This window comes from Phascolarctos cinereus, unplaced genomic scaffold, assembly GCF_003287225.1.
Source record: "Phascolarctos cinereus isolate Bilbo 61053 unplaced genomic scaffold, phaCin_HiC Scaffold_9;HRSCAF=440, whole genome shotgun sequence".
Classification (NCBI taxonomy): Eukaryota; Metazoa; Chordata; class Mammalia; order Diprotodontia; family Phascolarctidae; genus Phascolarctos; species Phascolarctos cinereus.
The window spans coordinates 155,967,540-155,983,785 of record NW_027556402.1 but is presented as its reverse complement, the minus strand read 5'-3'; the positions used below and the strand labels follow the sequence as shown (position 1 = coordinate 155,983,785).

At 38.6% G+C, this 16,246-nt stretch overlaps 1 protein-coding gene across 13 annotated transcripts in view; it reads right to left on the bottom strand.

Annotated features, from left to right (window-relative positions):
- APBB2 (amyloid beta precursor protein binding family B member 2) overlaps positions 1–16,246 on the bottom strand; it is a 411,236-nt gene that overhangs the window by 238,284 nt on the left and 156,706 nt on the right. The window contains exon 2 of one of the 13 annotated variants that reach the window (XM_078148571.1): positions 8,614–8,752. The exons of the other annotated variants lie outside the window; for them this stretch is intronic. The gene's annotated coding sequence lies outside the window, so the exon portion shown is untranslated. The remainder of the gene's footprint in view (positions 1–8,613; positions 8,753–16,246) is intronic. 13 annotated transcript variants of the gene reach the window in all.

Below are 16,246 nucleotides of genomic sequence, written 5' to 3'. Positions count from 1 at the left end.
CATCCCCCATGACCAATTTAGTGATAAAACTTTCTAAATTTAGCTAAGTTCATCACCAGACTACATAGACACGGTCTCTCATTGGCCAATAATGAAGTCTTTGCATCCCTATAATGTCTTCCAGAGCTTATATTCTTTTGGCACGGCCTTTGTGAGCCCAGGGTCTCCTCTCTACCAGGATGAGGAGGAAAAATACTCTTCTAAGAAAAAGAATGTTAAATAATTGAATTTCAGTAGAAGGTCATTGTCTGATAAGAAGTTGAGCTAATCTGGTTATTATAGCTCAGCAGCATCCACAGTTCATTATCAGACTAGGTCTTCCAATATTTCATGGCTTGAAGTGAAATAGTATTTGGGTCATTCCATCTCCTAATCCTAATGTGGTGACCCACCACATTAAATTAGATTGGTGGGGAGGGGGAAAGAGGAGGGTGGAAAATGTTGGTATGGAGGTCATTATAGGTGATATTTTTACTGATATATAGAGTTATGGCCTGTTTTTATTTGTGTGATCATTCTAGTATAAACATTTCAGCTCTTTGAAAGAATGAAGATACATAAAAATCAAGGCAGAGCTATCATATGGAATAGGGGAAGGAACAATGGACTAGAAGTCAGCAGACTTGAGAGGTTGTCTATATTCTATCATTTACTAGTTGTGGCACCTTATCTAAGATAATTATTTCCCTGCTTATCTCATAGGGTCGCTGCAATAATAAAAGGAGAAAAAACCTATCTGAAAGTGAGTAGAAAACCAAACATTTAGCAAATATATGATTAGAGTCAATGTAGTATTATAGAAAGCCACTGGATTTGTATTTATGCGCCTGAATTCGAATACTGATCGTGCTGCTTACTACCTCTGTGACTTTGGTGTCACTTAACCTTTCCCTTTCCTGATCATTAAATAAAGGCTGGAAGATATGATCTCCAATGTGTGTGACAGCTCTGAATCTCTGACTTTATGATATTGTTATAATCGTGTCAGGTCTCTGCTCAAAAAACCTTTAGTAGCTCCCTATTACCAGCCTGGGGGCAGCTAGGTAGTGTAGTGGATACAGCACTAGACCTGGAGTCAGGAGGACCTGAGTTCAAATCCAGCCTCAGACACGTACTAGCTGTGTGATGCTGGGCAAATCACTTAACCCTGTTTGCCTCAGTTTCCTCAACTGTAAAATGAGCTGGAGAAGGAATCACAAATCACTGTAGGATCTTTGCTAAGCAAGCCCCAAATAGGGTCACAAAGAGTCAGACACGAGGGAAATGACTCAACAAGAATAACAAATTACAAGTCAAATAGGATTTATATTCCATATGGCATTTAAGGTCCTAAAAAAAGGCACCAGCATTACTTTCAATGCTTTGTTCTTTTCCCATGCCTTTTTATTCTTTATGCTTATAAAATTCTCCCTCCCTTCTTCATCTGTTGAATTTTTACCTATATATTAAAGCCCATCTTCATCAATGAAAATCCTCCTGATTTTCTTATTAATCTCATATAGTTGCTTTGCTATGTAACTAATGACCTCATATTTTATGTTACAGTTATCTGTGTTTGTGTCTTACACCATTACTAGACTAGAACTTTCTTGAGGGCAAGAAACATGTTTTACTTAGGCTTTGCATCTGTCTCAGCATCCAGTAAAGTGCTTTGGATATATTAAGTACACAATGTTTATTGTAAGATTTATTAATTAGCTGATATAATGATAATATATAATAATGACATGTAGTAATTATATTAATTAGCTGATATATTATATTGATATATTATAACATTAGCTGATGGCTAACATCTTTATTTCATAGCTTCACTGTGGCATGGCAGTATATTTGAAGGCCTTTCCAAAAAAGAAGATCTGGGAGGTTTTCCTGAGTTGGGACATCGTGAATCCAGCACGTAGAGTGGGAAAGAAAGCATGGCGGTGACACCTCACCGCCTCAGAAAGCCTCACTTCCACGTTAATTCTGAGGTTAATGATTCTTTGAAGGAAGGAAACTTAAAGGCACAGCTATTTGTAAAGTTGCTTTTTAAGTCTGAGTTAGTTACACATGAGTTTTAAAAATGCTTCCTTTTGACCATCTGAGGCACAGCATTAGGAAAAAAAAACAACATTTCCAACACTCTTACCTACCTGGCCTCAGCATTTAAAAAAAACAAAAGAGCAAGACTGAGCAGGTGCAAAGAAAAACCACTCAGGTGGATCCAAATTCCAGGCTTTCAAAAGTTTAACATTTAAAATATTCTGAGAATGTTTAAGCATTACCTATTGTTCAAGACCTAAGTTTCACACTTTTAAAATATATATAATATAAATATATAATATTATTTGAAATATACATATACTATATATATCTTATGTCAATATTATATAACATGTATACACAAATATATTATGTATTTATATGTGATATATTTTGTATATTACCTAAAATACATGTTTATGTTTATTTATATATTTAAAACACACACATACACAAATATATGTATACATTCATTAAACGTATATTACACACGTGTATACAGTCATGAATATATAAATATGTACATATAAACATATTTAAAGCATATATGCATATATGTGAACACGTGACACTATCCATGTGATATTTATGCAAAGAACAACAATTTAACATGCAAACTAAAGCAGGGGCTCATCACTTGGGGTCCATGAATTTAAAAAACAAATCTTAGTAACTATTTCAGTATAACTGGCTTCCTTTGTAATCCTCTGTATTTTATCTAAAAGCATCTATACTGAGAAAGGACTGACAGGCTTCACCAGATTCAAACTGAATCACGTAAGCATTGGCACTTTTGATATATTAAGAATGCATTTATGTGGTGTTTCAAGGTGTATAAAGCTTTGACCTTGCATATTTACGATAAGGGCTTAATTTTTCCTGTGTTTTCAAAGGGGAGGAAGAAAAGGGGTTGGCTATAGTGTTGCCAAGAAAAAAAGAAAGAAAAAGGAGTCATTGAAACCTTTTTCAAAATTCTCAGAAGAAAACTGTGCATACCCTCTAACCCAGCAATACCACTACTAGGTCTGTATCCCAAAGAGATCAAAGAAAAAGGAAAAGGACCTATTTGTACAAAAACGCTTATCACAGCACCTTTTTGTGGTGATAAAGAATTGGAAATTGAGGGAGTGCCCACAAACTGGGGAGTAAATGAACATGTTGTGGTACATGATTGTGATGGAATATTACTGTACTATAAGAAATGATGGACACTTGACACTTATTAGCTGTGTGACCCTGGGCAAGTCACTTAACCCCATTGCCTAGCCAAAAAGCAAAAAAAAAAAAAAATGACAAGGAGGATGGTTTCAGAAAATCCTGGGAAGACTAACGTGAACTGATACAGAATGAAGTGAGCAGAACAGGGAGATCATTGCACACAACAACAGCAATAATGTAACAATGATAAACTGTGAAAGACTTAGTTACTCTGATCCAAATAATGATCCCAGACAGTTCTGAGGGACTCATGATGAAATGCTACCCACTTCCAGAGAGAACTGATGAACTCTGAGTGCAAATTGAAGTATAATTTTCTCTCTTCAGTTTTCTTGCTTTTTTTGCATCATGGATAATATGGAAATATGTTTTGCATGATTTCACATGTAGAAATGATATCATATTGCTTGCCTTCTCAGTGGGTGTGGAAGGGAGTCACAGAATCATGGGAAATCATGGGACTTGTTGGAAGCAATCTCAGAGGCCCTCTATCACAATCTGCACCTGAATGAGAATCCCCTCTAAAACATACCTACTAAGTGGTCATTCTACTTTTACTTGATGACCTCTAATAGGGGAGAATCCACTACTTCCCCAGGCAGCTCATCCTGGCTTTGGATAGCTCTGTCAGAAAATGTTTCATTTCAGAAAAAAGTCTAACCTTCCTTCCACAAAGCACCTTCAAATAACCCCCAAAAAGCAATCAGGTATTCTTGAAGGCTTTTCTCAAACAGGCTGAATATTCTTGGGTTGTTCAATCGATTCCCATATGGTATGGCCTCTAGGTCCTCCACCAACCTGCTCCACCTCCTCTGAATGCTGCCCACTTATCAATGTCCTTTCTAAAATGTACCAGACTGGCCTGATGGGAGCAAAGTACAATGGCAAGGTCTAAAACACACACACACACACACACACACACACGTCTTGGATACTATGCTTCCTTTATCTTGCACTTATGAAGCTGATTTTTTATTTAACACAAGAGTAAGATTTTATATTTCCCTCTGTTAAGTTTCATCTTGTTGGATTCAATCCAATATGACAGCCTGTCAAATCTTTTTTGGAACCTGACCGCCAACCAAAGTGGTTAGCTGGCTTTGCGTTATCTGCAAATTTGATAAGCACAAGATGGATCTATTGAAGTCACTGATAAAAATGTTAAACAGTCCAGGCCCAAGCACTCAAGATCTTTAAGGCACTCAAGTCACAGCTGTCAGTCTGTACAGGGAAGAACACTGACATGAAGTCAGAGGGCCTGAAGGTAAACCCAGGCCCTACTACTTCCTATTGGGTGACCTCAGCCCAGGAGAAGCATGCTTCATTCCCCTCCCAGGTATGTTTCTGACTTCTCCAGACTTCACCACCATGCCTCAGCTACTATCACACCCTGGAAATATCCCAGTGCCTGGAACTATCCTATGCGCCTTCTCTCCTTGATAATCCGTCTCCCCTTCCTTCCTCACCCCTCTCCTTTCAGCTCCCAATTACATGATGTCCTTCTCTATTAGAATGTAAGCTCCTTGAGGGCAGGGGCTATTTTTGCTAGTATTTGTATCCCCAAGGGCTCAGCACAGAGCCTGGCATATGATACGTGCTTAATAAATATATGTTGTTTGTTGCCTGCCTGCCTGCCTGGGCTAAGTCACTCACCGCTCCTAAGCCTCTGTTTCCTCATCTGTAAAACGAGAGGATTGCATTGGATGGCCTCTTAACTCCTTTCCAGATTTATAATCCTAGGAACCTTTCAAGTTGGCAACAAACTATTAATGAGTAACTTTTGGGGTTTCATTATTCAACTAGTTCCAAATCCCCTTGACCACTATTGTCCACCCCGTATCTCTCCATCTTTTTCAAATATGGCCTCACACACTTGCTTAGATGTGTGCCAGCAGGCAAATACCTTCACCTCTTTGTCTCATCTGCTTTACCTGTAAAATGGGAAGAATAATAGCACCTACCCCCAAAGGTTGTTGTGAGAATAAAATAATATTTGTAAAGAGCTTTGCAAACCATAAAAGATTCTACAAATGCTGGCTGTTATTATTATTAGCTCTTATTATTCACAAGAATAGCAAGGGAAATTTTGATAAAAACCTGTTATATCTATACCATTCCTTTGATCTACCAGAGAAAACCTTTCTGAGTCTCCATTTTCTCCATCTTTAAGCTGGGAAGAATAATACTTGCAGCATGCCTTCCCCTTTGGACCTTTTATGAGGAAAGTCTTTAAACCTTAGAGAATATATAAATGTGAATTATTACTTATTATTTATATTGCTATTAATGAAGAAATGCTGGAGGTGCAGTATCTATTACAGGAAGTAGTTCTTGTTTTCTTGCCCCTCCATCACATATGCACAATAAAAGCTCACTTTCACCTCTGTCCCTTTTGCAATACTCCATTGCCCCTGCCTTGGACCCTTCCCTTTTCCCAGGGATTCAAGTTTTCCATTAAAACCCAACTCAAAAATGACTTAACTGCAAAGGCTACCAGAAAACTTGACCCTGCCAATAATTCCTCTGGCACCTGTATTCGCCTAGCACTTATGGTGTCCAGTTCGATTCTTTGTCTCTGGTAGATATCTGATTTGTATTTTTCTTTTGTGCATATTCAATGAAAGGATAAAAAACTTGAGGGCACAGGCCATGCAGTGGATCTCTTGTTTGGCCTCCCCACCCCCACTGAGCAACTGATGCAGAGTTCTACACATTTCTTGTTATTCAGCTGTTTTTTGGTCATGCCTGACTCTTCATGACCCCATTTGGAATTTTCTTGGCAAAGATAATAGAGTGGTTTGCCATTTCCTTCTCCAGCTCATTTTACAGATAAGGAAACTGAGGTAAACAGGATTAAGTGGCTTGTCCACGGTCACATAGTAAGTATCTGAGACCAAATTTGAACTCAGAAAGATGAATCAAGCTTTTAATAATTGTCTTGAAGGTCCAAATCAATAGTATGCTTTTCTTAGAAACTAAGATGAAAAAACTCAGTGAAAAAATACATATATTAGTTTGTGGCTATTCTTGAAGCTGATTTGATGTAAAAGTGACATCATATGGGGAATAGAAATCTAATTAGTCTATCTATGCTATGGAATTGTTGGGAAAATACAAGTCACAGTTCCAGATGCCATGTTTTCTTTTCTCTTGGATATTATTTTCAGGACTCTGATTCATTTTGTCTTAGAATAATTTCTTTCTGTTCCTCTGCATCTCAGTTTCTGCCCCAATTAGCAGCTACTGACTAGCTTCCCATTCTGCAGAAGGCTCACACAGGCAAAGGATTACCATCTGATACTACGTCTGTGACATAACTGTATCTCAAAGATGACATACTCTGGAATTAGGGATTAAATTGAAACTTTCTTTTAACATATGATGCATTTTTAACAAGGAAAAGTAAGTTACCTGGACCACCTGAGGCCTAAAATCTACTTATAAATGTAGGGGGGAAAAAAGAGGTAAAGAAATGAAAGCTCAGAGAGCCTAAAGCAAAGGCTAATTGTTCCCAAAGCTTAAAGTCACATCCTTTAATTAAGAGGATCTTAACGCGGAGCCCAAGGTGGACTCAGACAGATTTCAGAGGGGTCCATGAATTTGGATGAAAAAAAATGTATCTTCATTTTCTTTAAACACTAGCTTAAATTTAGCATTTCCTTCTATTATGATTTTTTATTTGATATTTTATTTTCCCCCAGTTACATGTAAAAATTATTTTTAACATTCATTTTTAAAACTTTGAGTTCCTCTATTATAATTTTTAAAATATTCTGAGAAAGGATGTTTCACCAGACTGCCAAAGGAGCCCAGAACACACAAAAAGGTTAAGAACCTCTTCTTTAATTCTCTATCCAAGTCTCTTCCCCCTGAGCTCTCTCCTACATACCAGTTAATGGTGAAAATGACACACAGTCCAACTGAGTTAAAGGAGTAAGCCACGGGGGCGGCAGGGGTGGGGGGAGAAGAAGTGTGTTTAGTACTACCTACTAGTGGCCAACCACCCATCAAACAAACCCTTGCGTGAGACTTCCCATCCATCCAGTATCAAAATATTCAGGGCCATCTTAGGTTCCTCTCCCTCTATATCTTGTCCCTCCATATCAAATTAGGTCAACAAGCATTTGGTGTTGTTACTATTCAGTCAATCAGTTGTATCCGGCTCTTCATAACCAGGTAAACCAACGTTCCATGGGGTTTTCTTGGCAAAGATACTGTAGCGATTTGCTATTTCCTTCTACAGAGGATCCTTTGTCAGCCAATCAGAGGTTAAGTGACTTGCCCAGGATCACCCAGCTAGGCTGGATTTCAACTCAGCTCTTCCTAAGACTCTAGGCCCAGTGCTCTATCCGCTGAGCCACCAGCTCCCCCAAATATTCATTATGTGTATACCATGTACCAGCACTGTGGTAAGATGCAAAGAAGAGCAACCCCCTTACCTCCAAAAAAGTCACTGCTCTTAAGGTGCCTAATGAGGGAGACATTAATATTAATTACTGTTAACTGGATTAATAGTCAGTTTATCAAATCTTAACTAGTCTTTCTTCAAAATATTTTTCTCATCCATCCCTCCTCCCCTGTTTACCATTCTCACTGCCACCAGGATCTGGAACTTAGTAATTCATGTCTAAGCTATTGCAATAGCTTACTTACTGGTCTCCACGCCTCCACTGTTCTCTACTCCAATATATCCTTACACTACAGCCAGATTAAATTTCCTAAAGCAGTTTCAATCCTATCCTCCCACACAAAATACTTGTGGTTATATGGAACAATGGTTCCTCAGTGACTACCAAATTCAATTAAAATTTCTCAACCTGGCATTCAGGATCCTGCTAAATATGGTCCCATCCTATTATTCCTCTTAAACACATCATACGATTTTGACAAACTGGGCTAACCATTATTACTGCAACACTTCCATTGCTTATCCTCCACAGAGCCTCTACTTACACCCTCCCTCTGATTGAAGCTCCTTCTGCCATATCTTTCACTGTGGTATTTGAAGAAAGCCATGCTTTCAAAGGTATGGTTATTCTCCTATCTCCCTCTAATTCACCATCAAACATTCCCCAACCAAGTCAATTCAGTTCTACTGAGGCCCAGGGCCAATCTCTTTCACCACCACCCCTTCTTCAACATATCCCCCATTCCTAACACTGTTTCTGAGGCATGACCTTCCCTTTACAATATTTATCCCCAAATATCATATTTCTGTAGATTCAGCGAAGGGCAATAAATAAGGTCATTTATTGATCATGAAACTACAGAGCATGGATGAAGGGATGGGTCTCTTCAATGGAGAGAGACTGAAATTTTTTATCCATCTCCAAATCCTCATTCTGAGCTCTAACCTACAGAACAGTTTACCTCTCCAGAAGACAGAATGGCACAGTGGAAAGGGCATTGGATATGGAGTCAGATTTGGTTCAAATTCCAGCTCTGCCAATTAATGTCTATGTAACTTTGAACAAATCATTATTCCTCTCAAGACCGTCAGTTGTTGCATCTGTAAAAAAAAAAAATAAAGGGGCTGGATCAGATGATCCCTTAAAGCCCCTTTCCAACTCTTAATATTGATGTCCTCTGATCCCAATGATGCAGAAGGGTCCACAAAGTTTTCTAAAATTACAAGCTTGGAATCTGACCCTAAGAAATTTGGAATCAGAAAATTTAGTATTACTATTATCTTCAAATTGAATAAAGCCCTTTGAAGCTTTAAGTTTTCAAGATTCTAGGCTATTTCCGTTATCTCCCGCCAGTAATGCTCTGACTTCCTATGAAGCCATAAACACAACATATCTCATCAGTAACCTGACTAAGGATACCATAAAAATGGCAATGGGGAAGATGCTGCCCAAGAAGTACGGCTCATCAGCACTTTTTCCCAACGAGTACACACAAACGACTTCATTTATACTAAGGATTAAACTTCAAGACCACAACTCATCACCTTCATTTATGAAAATCGTTTGGTTTAAGTTAAATATTCTTTTCATAGGCTATACTGGAACTTCCTAGAAGCTGTTTTTATATACTTTAGGAAGTGATTCCAGATATAAGTGTACATTAAAGTGTCAAATATTGCAGAGAATGAAGATTATCACCACTTTCGATATCCGTGCTCTAAAGCTCTACCATGGTAGCTTGGTAATGGTGTATACTGTCCTTGCAATCAAATACCAGTTCCCCGCATCAATTAACTTGGGATGTTTTTATTATAAAGGCTGAAACTCCCATGGCCATAATTACATTTTAAAAACATCTACTATCACTTTCTCCTCTGTGCCCAAGTATAAACTAGCAATATGACTAGACAGCAGGAGAAGAACTTTATCACTTAAGATCCTTGACTCACAGCCCAGAGAAGTAGAGAAGAGTTCAGTGATATTGGCTGAGGAGAGATTCAGGTCACTCTAGCACCAGGTCTAGCCTGGACAACACCAGACAGGAAGGAAGGATATTTCCTTAAGCTTCTCAACTTCCAGACTGACCTCCCTTATTTCCTCATTTCCTAGGGATAACTAATGGCTGTTCCAACGCAGGGACCAGACTATATCAATTTGGACCATCTGGCCCGGCACAGTATGTCTGGCTGGCCATCTATTGACATTATCCCTTCATTTTCCTCAGTGAATCTAGTCTCTCCTGTCACTTTTCACCAAGATTAACAATACTCTAATGTCCAAGTTTTTATTCCCCACTCTGCAGTCTGGAGTCTGCCTCTCATCACAAGGCATTTCCACTCTTCACACCCAGTCTCAAATGTCACACTCATGTTGACTCTATAAAACTCTCTCCCTCACTGCAATCATGCCTACCTATGCCCACACTTCCTCAATTATATCCTCTCCTATCCTTAAGTAAGCTCCACAACACTCTATACCTAGCTATTTCTCACCTATTCTATTCATTTTAATACCTAATTATATAATGTCTCAGCGTTCACTTCTGTTTAGTGCCTGTTATCCTAACCCCACAGATAGGAAGACTAAATTGCCTGTGTATAGGGACCATATTTTAAACTCCTTCTGCATCCCTTTACATAGTGTTTAGTATGAAACTGGTACTTAGCAACTGTTGGCTAACTGATTCCTCCTAAATGTACTTTGGGGGGAAAAAAACCAGAAAACCTCCGTAAGTAGTATACCTCTCTCTATTGGCTGGCAGAGCATGAAAACAAGAGTTTCAACCCATCACCACATCTGGCTTCTTCTATGAACAGACTTTCAAGAAGATGTAGGGGACAAGTCACTCCCAGGCAGCACTCGAGCTCGCTTGCACTCTCTCTCTCTCTCTCTCTCTCTCTCTCTCTCTCTCTCTCTCTCTCTCTCCACACACACACACAAACTCCCTTCCTCCCTCTTTTTCTTAATCCCAGTGTTAGAAGGGGGGGGGGGGAAAGGCAGAATTTAGCATACAGAAAAAACTGTCTTGAGTCCCATTAGGATTCTTGCTACCAGTTTGCAAATTGCATACTATTAATCTGCAAACTGATAGCAAGACTCCCAATGGGATTAGCATATTATTAGTAAGCCCTAGGAAAAGAGGGACAGTTTTCATACACAAACTAAAAATCATTGGGAGGAGAGGGAGATTTGGCACAGATTAAAGCACTCTTGTGCACATTGAGAGGGGGGAGACTCAAGTGAAGATAATCCCTTTAACATGTCACCATTCTCTGACCAACTAACTATGTAGTAGTATAGATCTGCCATGCAAGCAAATATACTGTACATATTGACTATATCTTCTCCAAGTCTTGGGGGGGGGCGGTGTTGAGGGAGGAAAAATAACTCACAGACCTCACTCGTGCTTCTAATTGTGCAAAGTCATTCCTCTCAATATTTTACTGGTCTCATTTTGCAAGTATTTTAATGAATTTACTTCAGTTCACTCAAAGTTCACCTCCCTGAGGACTGCTTTGAATTTCAGGTCTGCAAAAATGAGAAAACTTCCAGCATACCTGGTGAGACAAGTCGATCTGGTCTGTTTCCCAAAAGTAAGCCACATTCCCCAGTAAACAAGTGAGCAAAGGATAAGAACAAAGTTTCCAAAAGAAAACCTGCAAACTACAAACAACTCTATGTAAAAATGCTCCACACTACTAAGAAAAATGAAAATTCACACAACACAGCTTTCGGTCCATACCCATCAAAGTGGTAAAGACAATAAAAGGTGGAAATAGTCAATGGAGGAGATGATGGAACTGTTAACTGGTCCAAAGGTTCTGGAGAACAACTCAGAATCACAAGAAAACTTACTAAATTGTGTATATGCTTTAACCTAGCAATTCTGCTATTGGGCATATACGCTAAGAAAACCAATGACAAAGAGAAAAAATTCCATATATAATAAAATAAAATATACACAGCAACACTTTTTGGTGTTAGCAAGAAACAAAGTGGGCGCCCATTGATGGGAGAATGATTGAACAAACTGCAGTTAAAGTAATAATTATTAATATATAAATAGCCCTTTAAGATTTGCAATATATTTTATATGCGTTATCTCATTCGAACTTCACAACAACCTTGTGAGGTAGCTGCTATTATTATCTCCATTTTACAGATGTGGAAACTGAGACTGAGAGAGGTTAAGTGACTTGCCCAGAGTCATGCATCTGATAAGTATATGAGGCAGGATGCAAAGTAGGACCTTCCTGACTTTAAGTCCAGTGTTCTTCCAAAACACCTTCTAGCAACCTCAATATTGGACATAAAGATGCTATGCAGATGAAGGATTCTGAAAATCATGGGAAGATTTGCATGAACTGAAACAGAAGGAAGAAAGGAAGTAGAAGAGTGACAGATACAGTAAATATGAATGGAAAGGTCACAAAGAGGAAATGGCCACCGTGGATGCCAGAGGACAAATGAGGAAACACTCCTACCTCCTCTTGGGATGGCAAACGCAGCACGCGCATGCACGCGCGCACACACACACACACACACACATTCAGTTGCCATACGGCTCAGTTTTCTGGAAAGCATTTCCTTTATTAGCAAGGAGGTTTCAGTAGGATCAGGGTTGATAGTGGGGGGAAGGGCACATCAGAGGAGGTAGCATGTCAAACATGGTAAATGTATCCATTTGTTTTATTTAACTGTATTTCTTGGTTACAAAGGAGGGGCTAGAGGTTTTGAGGAGGAAAAATAATTTTTTAAACATCAATTAAATATTAAAAAAGAAACCGAAGTCACAAAATTTCACCTTCTTCTTCACCTCCCTTAATGGCCTCCCTCAAAGCAGAGAACTAATGTTTCTCTCCTTGTCTTTTCTGGCTACATCTTTTAGCAAAAATTGTTCTGGCCGATTTCTCAGGGAAAACACAGTTTCCTCACCTCAGTCTTCTGCTAAGCACACTTTCCTATGCAAAGAAATTCCTTTGAAAATTAAAAAGTCCTTTTATAGTTGATACATCAACCCATAACTTTCTCCACCATCTCAAAGACCTCATAACAGTGAATGGGAAGAAAATTCGGATTACAGAATCACAACATTTAGAGCTAGAAGAAATCTTCTGATCTGAGAACTATTTGAGGCAGAGGATCCCAGGATCAAAGACCTAGAGGCTGAACAGAGCTCAGAGGTCATCTAGCCAACCCCTTTCTTCTACAGAGGAGGAAATAGAGGCCCAAAGCTCACACAATTATCAGGTGTCAAAGGCGGGGTCATCTAAATTCAGAGCCAGTGTTCTTTTCACAGTACCATGCTTCTTTCTTCAATCCCTTCACTTCACAGATAAGTAAACTGAGGCCCAGGAAAGGGAAGGAATTTCTTCAAAGTCACAAAACCAAGATGCAAAATGAGGTCCTCTGGATCCAAATCCACTGTTCTCTGTACTGTATTACTCTTCCTGTCTTTGGGGCTCATTTTCTTTCGTGATCATGGAGATGAGGTTTACTGACTTCCATCCCTTCTTATAACCAAAAGCCTGATGGGACAAGAGGACAGAGAAGTTCTCCACAGATACCCAGAGAACAGACCTTCTAAATTTTATTTATGCAACACAGCCAGGAGTCAAGCAGGCTTCTTTCTCAAGCCACAAATCCCTAGTGTACAGACATATTGAGTAAAACTACACGGATCAACTTGGAAGGGACAGAGCAAATGAATTTCTTGTTTGTTTGTCATCTGTTAATCTATTTGGTTCTACTCCACCAAATGCCAAGGGGTTTGAAAAAAATCTGATTGCTTATGGTGTATTTTATTTCATTATTTGTCTTCGTCAATGGTTATTAAACTTCATATTAAATTTTTTAAATTAAAAAATTCCTACTGCTTGAGAAATTTCACATAGCATCATTTTATTCTCTTTTCTTCTCTCATTAAAGAGAATGTGCTAAGCAAAACAAGAAAGCAACTTTTCTACAATTAGAGAATCAATCAACCAAAGAAGGAAACCAACCAAGAATTATTTACTCAGCCCTTTATGCATGCTAGGCACAGTGTTAATCCCTGAAGACGCAAAGAAAAAGTGAAAACAGTTCCTGTCCTCAGGAAGCTTGCATTCTAATTGAGGAAACAACATATTTATAAAATAGGTATGTACAAGACATAAGCAGAGTAAATGCAAAGTAAACTTAGAAGAGAAGGCACTATTGAGGGGTGGCAAACTGGAAAAAGCATTATCTTTCCCTCTCCTCCACAAAAGATGCCTATTGAACACTGTTCCAGGACAAGGAAAAAAGGAAAAATTGTCAAAGGCTAAACTGCAAGAGGTTGATTATTTTGGACAGTGAAGCTTAAATTCACCTTTTCATAAAAAGAGGAAAAATGAAAGTGATCTTTCTTTATTTCTGCTCTAGACAAGAGGCCATCCTACTATGAATATGAAGCAAAAGCCATTCTGGATAGATGCTCCAAAAGGAAGGGGCCAATCACTGATAGATATACATATAACATTACAAAAAGAGAGTTCTTCCTTGTTTGTTCCTAGAAATGGAGAACGGAAACGTGCATTTATTAAACACCTACTAAGTGCTAAGCACTGGGACAAGTGCTTTACAAATATATCTCATTTGATCCTCATAACAACCCTAGGAGGTAGGTGTCATTATTATCTCCTTTTTACAGACAGAAGTTAAGTGATTTGCCCAAGGTCACACAGCTAGATTGTTTCTGAGGCTGACTTTGAATTCAGGTCTTCCTGACTCCAGACCCAGGACTCTATCCAGTGTATCACCTAGATCCCTTTAAATGGGCATCCATATCTGTTGGGTAAGCAGAATAATAACAAACATTTTCATCTAGCACTTTAAAGTCTTCAAAGTATTTTACCTAGATAATTTCATTTGGGTCTCACAATATTCGTGTGAGATGTAGGTATTCTAAGTATGATTATTCCTATTTTGCAGATGAGGAAACAGTATTCCTGACTCAAAATCCAATACTAACCCCAATACAACATGTCCCTCTTAGAATGAGATGGTTCAAGATAAGGATGTTCTAGGCATCTCTAGGGGGTGAATATGATGGTTATTTTTAAAAATTTGTTTATTTTTTGTTTTCAACATTCACTTCCATAAGATTTTGAGTTCTAAATTTTCTCCCCATCCCTCCCCCTCTGCGTCACAAGGTTTACAACATGTCTTTAAATTTTCATGGATTATATTAAGAAATTGTGGTAGTAATAATACCTTCAAACATGTTTGACTTAAATAGGGAACTTTCTCAGCTTTGAGTACTTAACAGATTCAACAATACAACTAGATAACATTCCCATCACTATCTAAGAGTACTGGAGGGTGTTCCTCCTCTATAAAATGTTTTTATTTCTTACTCTTTGTGACCAGGTCCTTTGTAACACCACTCTCCTGGGCAGTGACAGACGAGTAGCCAGCATAAGAGGTGAAGCACAGGCCTTTAAGATCAGAAACTAAGGAAACCCAGAGCAGGATTTCATAATTGAATTTTAGCTAAAGAACAATTCTTTTAATTAGGTATTTTGACAGAACCCATGAAGGTTCTCCAAAAGGAACAGAAGATATTGAAAGCCCTCTGAAATAAAGAATGGACAATGGGAGAAATTTTGGAGCAAAAGATAAGAAATTAAGCCTATTTCCAGACTGAGAAATTTCCCCTGTGTAATATTAATTTCTGTTAATTAATTTCAATTTTTTTTAATATTCAAAAGTATTCCTAACCATTACTATTATTTTCCCCATGGAGTCCCTATATACATGATGTGAAACACCATAAACATGGTTCTAAGAAAATGCCACACAAGTGCACAAAGTGATTTGCAAAGTGAATTTTTTTTTCAGTTTAGGCATGTCAGCTCTTACTCAGTAAACTCCAATGATTCTCAATTATCTCTAGGATCAAATATAAAGTCCTCAGATGTCTAAAATCTCTTTACAACCTGGCCCTTTTTGACTTTTCCAATCTTCTACTCCTTTACTTCTCCCCACATAGCAGCACGACACTCCATGGCTGCTCCCCACCCTGTGCCTAGGAACACTCTCACCTTATTTCTTCCTCTTGGAATCTCTAGTTTTCTTCAAGCAATATCTTCTATGAGAAGCCTTTCCTGGCTTCTTGTGTCAGACACAGTCCTTGTCTTACACGTGAAGAAAACTGAAGCCCAGATGGATTCAGTCATTTGCCCAGAGTAACCCCACTAATGAGAGGCTGAGCCAAGACTAGAATAGAGGTCTCCTGATACCAAGCCCATTTCACATCCATTTTTCCATTCCCTCCATCAACTTGGGCACTTGAACTAGAGGTCCCTGGTGATGCTACTCTGCCTTGGCTATTTTCAATTAACACCTTCCCAACCCCACTGTAATTGGGAGTTTTCAAGAGTTAGATTCTACCCTACAACCAATATAGGCCAAACATAGTGGAGCCCTTCTGCAAAACTAACATAATCAAACACACAGAACTGTTGACCACGTTCAGTCATATGGGCCATTCTGATTGCTATGACCTGCTGAAACCTCCTCGTCTTCATTTACTCCATTCTTATATTTCCTTTGTTCATTTATTTACAGAAGGG